The sequence below is a fragment of the Mus pahari genome, chromosome 3, assembly GCF_900095145.1.
Source record: "Mus pahari chromosome 3, PAHARI_EIJ_v1.1, whole genome shotgun sequence".
In the NCBI taxonomy this organism is placed as follows: Eukaryota; Metazoa; Chordata; class Mammalia; order Rodentia; family Muridae; genus Mus; species Mus pahari.
In genome coordinates this window covers 106,876,566-106,885,957 of record NC_034592.1, presented here as the reverse complement: position 1 = coordinate 106,885,957, position 9,392 = coordinate 106,876,566, and positions in this window count along the sequence as shown.

Genomic DNA, 9,392 nt, shown 5'->3' with positions numbered 1-9,392 from the left:
ATTAGTTCATATTGTTGTTTCACCTATAGGGTTGCAGACCCCTTCAGTTCCTTGGGTAATTTCTCTAGCTCCTCCATTGGGGTCTCTCTGTTCTATCCTATAGATGACTGTGGGCATCCACTTCTATATTTGCCAGGCATTGGCATAGCCTCACAGGCATATCAGTATCCTTTCAGCAAGATCTTCCTGGCACGTTCAATAGTGTCTGCGTTTGGTGACTGATTATGGGATGGACCTCTGGGTGAGGCAGTCTCTGGATGGTCCATCCTTTCATCTTAGCTCCAAACTTTGTCTCTGCCACTTCTTTCATGGGTATTTTATTTCCTATTTTAGGGAGGAATGAAGTATCCACGTGTTGGTCTTCTTTATTCTTGATTTTCTTGTGTTTTNGAGATTGTATCTTGGATATTAGCCCAGAAACCTAGAATATCCAAGATCCATATAACTCTTAAGTGAACCATTGCGAGCTTTGTTTTTCCACCATTCATTTCTCAGAGCTGAAGAGTAACTCAGCCTCACATTTACAGTTAGTGCGATACTGCCTAGCACCTGGTACTTCAGGCACAAGCATGTGTTTTAAAAGTCCTCATGGCACCCTACACTTCTGGATAACATGGCTCCTTCCTAGACCCTCACTAATTCATCAGTAGTAGCAGCTCAAAGAAACACAGACCAATGAACACAAATGGTAGAGCCAGGTAGAAGGGCTCTGAGTTTAAATCCTGGGTCCACTGCTTGTTGGGTTTGTTTTCTGGGATCTATTTCCTCTTTTGTGTTTCAGTTGTTATGGGAAGCAAATTATTTCACTTGGAACAATACTGAATGCTAATAGAGAAATGTGATTCAAGCACTTACCAATGAGGCAAAATTTAGATGGCCCTTCCAAAAACCTAATTCAGTGACTAATATATGTAGTGTGTCAGCTGGTCATGGTGGCATATGACTCACTGTTTTCTAATCATTATTCTTGACTGTATTTTACAGGAATTTTCACAGTTTTAAAATTTTATATTCTTACCCTCTTCCAGGTTCTTCCAGAATCTTTACCCATCCCAGCCAATTTTATGTTCTTTCTCCCAAGACCAACAAAAACAAACAAATAAAAAAAGTCAATACAATAATAACCCCCTCAAACAAAGTGAACAAAATAAAACCATACCTAAAAAGAAACAGAAAAATAAGCTAACACCAAGGTGCAACAAAATAAATTGAGTGTGTGTGCATATGCATGTACACACACACACACACACACACACACACACCAAATAAAACTGTGGGATCTATTATATGTTAGACAAGGCAAACCAACAGAAGGAAAAGAGGCCAAGAGAAGGCACACAGATCACATGTTTACACAATCAGGAAGCACATAAAAACACTTAGCAGGAAGCCAGAACATGTATGCAGGAGGGCCTGGTGCAGCCCCTTGCAGGACCTTTGCATACTGTGTCAGCCTCTGAATTCATATTAGCTTTACTTACATTGATTTAGAGTGTCCTTTTTTTTCTTAGTTATTGTTTTAAAGACTCTATTAAATCACAGATATTTGCAGCCAATGGCATTGTCATCCTAGGACAGGTACCCAGAATCCTGAAACCTGGATTGACAAGGGCATATCAGCTGGCTCTCTCAGTATCTTGGGATTTTAGAATGTAGAGCTGTTTAGGAGATAACACCTCTCTCCCCAAGACAGACAGCCTTTTCCCCTCTCCCTCCTTCAAGGAAAATTAAATGAAGACAGCTAACGAGCAGTTTTATTTTCTTTCAGCAAAGGTCAGCAATCCCACAGCAGCAAATTAATCCCAATTAGTAATGATATTTTGTCTTGATAAATGATGACACATTTGATTTACTGTGTTTCTGGGATGCAGGCAGCAAATGTTAATGATTTGGTTTGCTGGGAATTTATACTCTTGCTCATTTCCCATTTGCTGATCAGATGTGGCTCCTGAAGACTTGGCTGCCTCGACTAATGAACTGAGAGTCTCTCAGGAATAATGGCGTGTTCTGCGCGCTTCAGTTTTTTTCCTTGCCATCTGTAGAAATGCAGGTTCCTCTCAGAGAATATTTCTGGCAGCCAGAAAAGAGCGATTATGATCATATCAATGTCGCCTGTAATTTGTATTTCACTTGTTTAGTGGCATCCCAAATAAATGAAGCTTTCTCTACAGAACATAATTAATTATAGCAAATTCAGCAGAAGGTGTGTGTGCATGTGCACATGCGCAGATGCGCTTGCTGGAAGAGAATGAGTGCATGCACACACACAGGCAAGAGTGCTTGAATAGAAACAAACCTAGCCTTGCCTCATTTCTTTAAAATATTCTAACGCAGTTCACATAATGATTTGTCTTCCCAGCTGGTGTACTTTAAATTAGAACAATGATGATGTTTTCATGTTTTCATGAAGTCTTCCTGAGTGAGCATGCCATCTTTTCATGTGTAATAAATACAAGCATCAGTCAAGTGGTCTCTTTATTCCACCCTGAATTCCCACCTGCTGATCATATGTCCTTGGAGGATTGCTAGAGGCATATTTGGCTTTTCATAAAGTTTGTCACAGCAGTCCCCTGAGGCTGAGCTGGCTATGTGTGGTTCTGGGACTAGGGATTGGCTTCCAAGAACTATCAAAGATTCAATCCAATAGGAAGCCTGAGGGGAAATCAGAGCTTCCACTTTTGAAAGGCTGATGTGCCTGCTACACATTGAAACAAAACTTTCCAATAGAAAACAGTGGAGATTGACTTCAACTACAGAAGGAAGGTTTCCTTGCTTACATAACACTGAGAATAAAATGTAGGGATCATTACCCACGGTCATCAAGGGGCCTGGAATGGTAGAAGCTTCATTTAGAGTCTCTTTCAGGGAACAGGGTGCTTTTTTTCTCATTCTTAATCATTGTTCTTACCATCAACTAATATAAAATCAATAAACTTCCCTCTTCTTGCCTAAGGGGACATTCATTCTTATACAAAATTACTGGATCAACATGATGTCACCCCCATTCTCTTCTCCCTTCTGGAGGCATCTTCTCTGCCTGTCTTTTTGACCCAGTTGTTTTTCCACTCTGAAATATACTTGATATCCTCTCTTGTTGGTAGAAGGCAAATGTTCTCTTCTCCATTAAAGGCTGTTGGTACTTTGGACTGGTAGATGGACAGACATGAGGAAACTATTCTTTGCCAGAAGCCTGACTACTTCTCTTTTCACAAATGTTATCTATCCTTCATATTCTCACTCTGTGTCTAGTAGAGCTGTACCAGTCTATTTAATGAAGATCTCTGAAAAAGTAGACATCAAGACATGAGGGAAAAAATGTTACCTAGCCATGGGTGACGAGGATTGTTAAATTCTTCCAATGCCAGTCTATTCCTTTATCTCATGGAGGATATGAGATAAATTTAACTGTGTCCTCAGGTTACGAAGTACCTGGGTAAATCATCATTATGATGCTTTGTACATATGTAATCAGCAGCAAGTGTGGACTCACATCTGGTTCATTCTGCCTTTGAAGTCCAGCTACAATCTCACAGACCTTCTCAGACTTCCCTTGGTCATCCCAGCTCTTCTAGCCTCTCCTGCTTAATACATCAATATGTTCCCATCAGTTCTCTGTGTTCGAGGATACATGGGATTGTAAGCATTCTTTCCCTAGTTCAGATTGATCCTTCATCCTCTTGTGGACAGTGTAGTTGTAGCTGAGGAGACAATGCTGCTCCTGGCTCGCTGTGTTCTTTTTCCTATGTCGAGATGATTCCTCCGGATTCATACTTCGCAGAGCGTGATTAATGATGCTATAAAGTTTCTGTGACTGCTACTCATGAAACTTTGGTCTTTCCAGTGTCATAAAGAAAACATTTTGTATCGGACACTGTGGTTTGACCTCAGACTGCATGACTGACATAGACTTTGTTTCCCACGGAGACTTCAGAGTGCCTCGAGCTTAAGACATCCCCAGAGGGTAGAAGTTGAAAAGAAAATGTTAAGCAACTTTGTTGGGAACAAATAGATTCAATATACTCAAACACACAGAAGGCAATTTAATCATTTCTTTTCTCTAACTGCAATCTTGAGTGTCTATGAAGACTTGAAATCATTAAAAACTGTGTGAAGGGAGTTTGGACTAGGATCATAGTAACAGTTCTGACTGACCTCACACAGTGGAGTCTGGGGAGGACAAGATTATATTCAATTTTATCTTCAGTGCTTTGGACTTTATTGTGCACAATGTATCCTCTTATATTAACTTGTTATAAATCTGGAATTCTATGGCTATCTACAAAATTATCAAAAATTTAAAAATTAGAGAGTGACCCCCTTTCTAATTGCAGGATTTTTTTTTTTTTACCAGCCTGTGCCTCATGGGTGATGCCAGGTAAGTGATATTGATCATGTCTACCAAGGTAGCAAAATCATGCTCCTTATTCAAGATTCAGTCAAATGCTGCTTATAAAGTAGAGTCTTTCAGGACAAGACATAGAAACTACAGTTTCACACAGTATGAGGTAACTTAGAATAAGGCACAGTTTGATCTCAGAACTACCTCAGACCTACTAAATTGAAATAATTTAAGTAATGATGCCATTAGTTCAAATATGAATTAAGTTCACTCAGTGCTCAACTTTACAAAAGAACATATGTATTCACATACATATGAATTCATATGTGAAATTCTAAAAATAACCTAAAGCCACAAATTCATATATATAATATATTCATGTAATACACAAATATATATTATATGTATTCATATAATACATACATGTATATATATATATGTATATATGTGTGTGTGTTTATGAGCTCACCTATTAATCTAAACCAAATCAATTTCTCCTAATAGCTTTCAGTATATCCAGCATATCTGCTGTTCCCTGCCTCTGCATTCTCCTCCATATAGAATCCTGCCTGAATGAGAAGCATATTCTGTCAAGCTTGTGCCAGACAATGAACAAATTCCATCATCCAGATAAAAACACTAACAGCTAACATGTAACCAATTCCTAGTAAGGATCCAGAGTTGCTTAAAGAAGTGGATGTGTGTATTTTATTTAATCCTTATAGAAATTAAGAGGTTGGGTGACCTTCTTTACATCATCCTTTATTGTAGAGATAAGAATAAATTGACTATACCAGGTCGGTATCAGAACAAAGATAAGAGAATGGGTGGGACCCTTGGGTCTATGACCTGTGTTCTAAGACTGAGCCAAATTTCACTCTTGCCACATGTGACAGTGTCAATTGCCAGCCTAGCAGGATGTGGGAATGTCTGGAATATTAGAGATTATCTGACTTAGACTGACCCATGGACACTCCTTAGAGGGATGGTCTTAATTTCACCGAGGAGAGCAACATCACTTCTCACCTGAGTGCTGGACCAAGTTAAAAGGGGAGGAGTAGTAGCACGCAAAGCTGCGCCTCTCTCTGCTTCTTGACCCTGAATGTGATATGACCTGATCCCTTGATTTCCTGCCAATGTTACTTCCCACAAGGAGGGTCTGTAACCCAAAACTATGAGGAAAAAAAATACTCATTTTGCCACAGCAGTAGAAAATGAAACTAAGATAGAGGGAAAAATTTAAATGCATCATCAGTCACCTAAACAAAATAAGAGAGCAAACTGGGTGTCAAAGCAGGATATAAGGGAAAACTACCTCACTGGCCTGTCCTATGTCATCATGTATACTGGTTTACTTCAATGCCGTTATCCCATGGAGGAAGGTTTGATATTTCATTGAGCATTTGAATTCATAACTGACCCTTGAGGAACCTTAACTATAAAGTGCAAAAGGGGAGGATAACTTCCCAAACCCTAGAAATAAAATAAAAGATATCATATGAGTTTTAGTATCTTTCTGTAGGAATGTCCCTGACATGCTTATATGTCCAAATTCCTTATCACACTTTTTGTTACTTCGCAAAGCAATTCTTCTTTCTACATTAATCAAAAAGAGACAAGTGGTTGGACATAAGCTCTTGAAAATCAAGCACAATTATGGACATGGTTATGTGTGAAATGCAAATGGGAAGTTAAGCAAGTTGTTTGTTTCTTTGTTTATTTGTTTTGGTCAAAGGGGGATAATGTTTAGTGGGCACAGTATTTCCTTCCTCTCCTTCTCAATCTTTTATAATCATTTTTAGAATTACATTTTAACGAACAGTACATAAAATAATATATAGTCATCAGTGTGCCATATTAACATGCCAGTAGAATAGACATATGCACATCACAGTCAATCCTGCAGGTCTACGAAGGCACAGAAACTCACCCCACACAATGGCACCTGGATTTGGTTCATTACTTCTTCAGAGGGACGCATTTTTCCTCTGAGGTTTCTGAATAATGATAGCATTTTCTGCTTCAAGCCAGCCATATAAAGCAAGAATAAAAAAAATTACTGAATGCAGATTTTAAAGTTGTTATATTATTTCTATTATAAGTTATAAAGAAGGTGAAAATAAATATCCATGAAAAAATAAAAATACTCCACTACTTTTTGAAATACTAAAGAATTTCTTCTTGGTTCTTTTTATGCAGAAGAGAGAAACAGGGAGGGCAAACTGCCAAGAAGAGGGGGACATCTGTGTGGAAACTGAAGCCCAGAAATACGTGCATGAGAAGCATAGTTAGATAAGCAAAGGTGGCCTGACAATTCTGCTTCTAAATATAGCTGTAGCTGTACCGAGGACGAGCAGATATGACAGAGAGAGTGATGTTATCAAAGCAAGGCAATTTATGTCATGAAGAAACTTAGCTATAATGATTTCTGAAACAGATGTTATGAAGAAAAAAGTAGATAACTTCTTAAACTACACTGTTATATTTGAGAAAAATGAAAACTATGAAATAAGCCAATGGCAGTTTGCAAAATACAAAGAACAGAGAGGTTGGCAAAGTAATTCTGTAATATCTCAGTGTTAGAATTGGGGAAAGCAAAGTACAGTTGAATGGTGGTGCAGGATGCTTAAAGCCTTCATAACCTCTTGGTGCAAGAGGATTGTGGGGCTTAGGAAGCAGAGTATCAGGAAACCATTGAGAAGCTGTTATTCCATGAAAATATTCAACAAGTGAAGTCTCGAGTAGGGAAAGAGCTAAGATCAATAGCTTTCTATCATTCTCAGGACAAGAAGAGAAATCCTATGTGAGGTACTAGAACACAGGGGAAACTGAGGGTAGAGTATAATTATGGGTGAATCTCTCTGCAAATAAATGTCCATGTTAAACAAGTAATATGAAATTTAAATGCATCAAACCCAAGCTGTGCTGGTTCACACTGTCACCTAAGGGACAAACTGTGCAGCATGCCTGTGAGGGATTGCATTAATTATATTAATAAAGGTGGAAAGGCCAACCTGTGTTATCACGATTGCATGGTTAGGGTACTGGACTGGACTGTGTAAGCAGAAGAAAGCAAGTTCTGAAATAGCACCGTGTTCTCTTTCTCTCTGCTTCTTGACTGGGGACTTAGTGTGCTCAACAGCTTCAAGTTCTTGCCACCATTAGTTCTCTGCCATGAAGTACTACATTGTCATCCTATGAACATGAATCCCCATCCACCCTTCCTCTCTCCCTTTCTTCCTTCTTTCCTTCCTTCTTTCCTTCCTTCCTTCCTTCCTTCCAGAATTTTCTTATGTCAAGTATGTTGCAACAGTAATGAAACAAATAATACACTGGCCTAGTTCAAATACTTACTATATTAGATCAATCTACAAATATAGCTTAACAGAAGAAAAGCTGTGACCCATTCCAGGCCAAAAGACAAAAATGACTTATCTCATTCCTAACCACGAAGCAAAACTATAAGAATCATTAAATAAATATGAGAACAAAGAAAACATTACCAATAGAGCAGCTAGTCAAGAGACTAAAACTCTGAGACCAACTAGATATTGAAACTAATAGGAAAACTTAATTATAATGTATATTAAAGATACATGCATTTGTGTGTATGTGTGTGCATGTGTGTGTCCGTGCATGTGCATGTGTGTATGTGTGCGTGTGTGTGCGTGTGTGTGTGTGTGTGTGTTTGTGTGTGTGTGTGATTAATTTGAGTTACTACACATGCAGGGATAATGTTTTCCCCAATGGCCATAGAATTTTAGCAAAATCATAATGCCAAGCAAGGGATATCTCTTTTCAAGTTATTGGTCAGAGTGAGGATTTAGCCAAAGACTCTCAAAACAGTACAAGCTATTCCCATTGCTCTTCGTTGCCTGACAGAAATTGAGGGTAAAACACTGATATTGAAGACACCATACAGTGTGGTCACAGGATTTGGAGAAATTGGGCTGGTAATGACCTGGAAGGCTACTCATGATGATTAGCTCTTATAATGCTGGAAGGTGCTGAGAAAACTGCCAAAGGAGAAAATTATCAACAATTCTATCACACTGCAAATCCCACAAACAGCAGTAATGACAGCCCTGACCAGATATGCCCTGCAGTACAATAGTGGGCCAATTACTTGGTAATAAATAGCTTCCTGAATGAACTTAAGGTACCCATAATAGGAGGAAACTCATCCCTGGTACTATGAAGAGAACCAAAAATCAATAGCTACAGCAATTGTAGACCATAGAGGAGAACCTAGTGCTATCTTTTTTTTTTTTTAAAGTTAGTATAAGTTCCAGTTATTTTCTAAATACTTATCATAATGCACATATATAAATAAGTGCAGATCTCATATCTGATCAAAGAAGGTCCTTTCTGCAGTAGACAGAATTATTAAAGAGAAATCACAATTGGCCAGATGTAGAGAATAAGAGGCTTTTCAATGCCTAATTAAAAACTGGGAATCTATAACATAATATTTGCATCCAAGCCTCAGAGAACATCATAGAAAACGGGGTAAAAACACTTTAAGATCAAGAGAACCAGAGGAAAATGCTGTAAGATAGCGTCTTCTGGATGTTACAGGGATTTTACACCTATAAACCCTTAAAAATACAGTAGTACAATTGCCTAGAGTAGGCCATACAATTTGGCATGCCAATATGGCAGAAGAAAGGGTCATAATGCCCCACCCACAGTTTAAGACCTCAGGATAGTCAATAATTGCTAAGGAGTGAGAGTTAATTTTATTTAGGGGAAAACCACTAACGGATTGTTCAAGCCTAATAGGACAGCTCTAAATCCAACTATATATGGATAACACCAAATGGACCAAGTATGATATAGAGAAGGGGTGGCATGGGTGTAGCAGGATTTGGAGAAAGAAAGAAGGAAAGAAGGAGAGAGAGAGAGAGAAAAAGGAAGAAAGAAAGAAAGAAAGAAAGAAAGAAAGAAAGAAAGAAAGAAAGAAAGAAAGAAAGACAGAGAGAGAGAGAGAGAGAGAGAGAGAGAGAGAGAGAGAGAGAGAGAGAGAGAAAGAAAGAAAGAAAGAAAGAAAGAA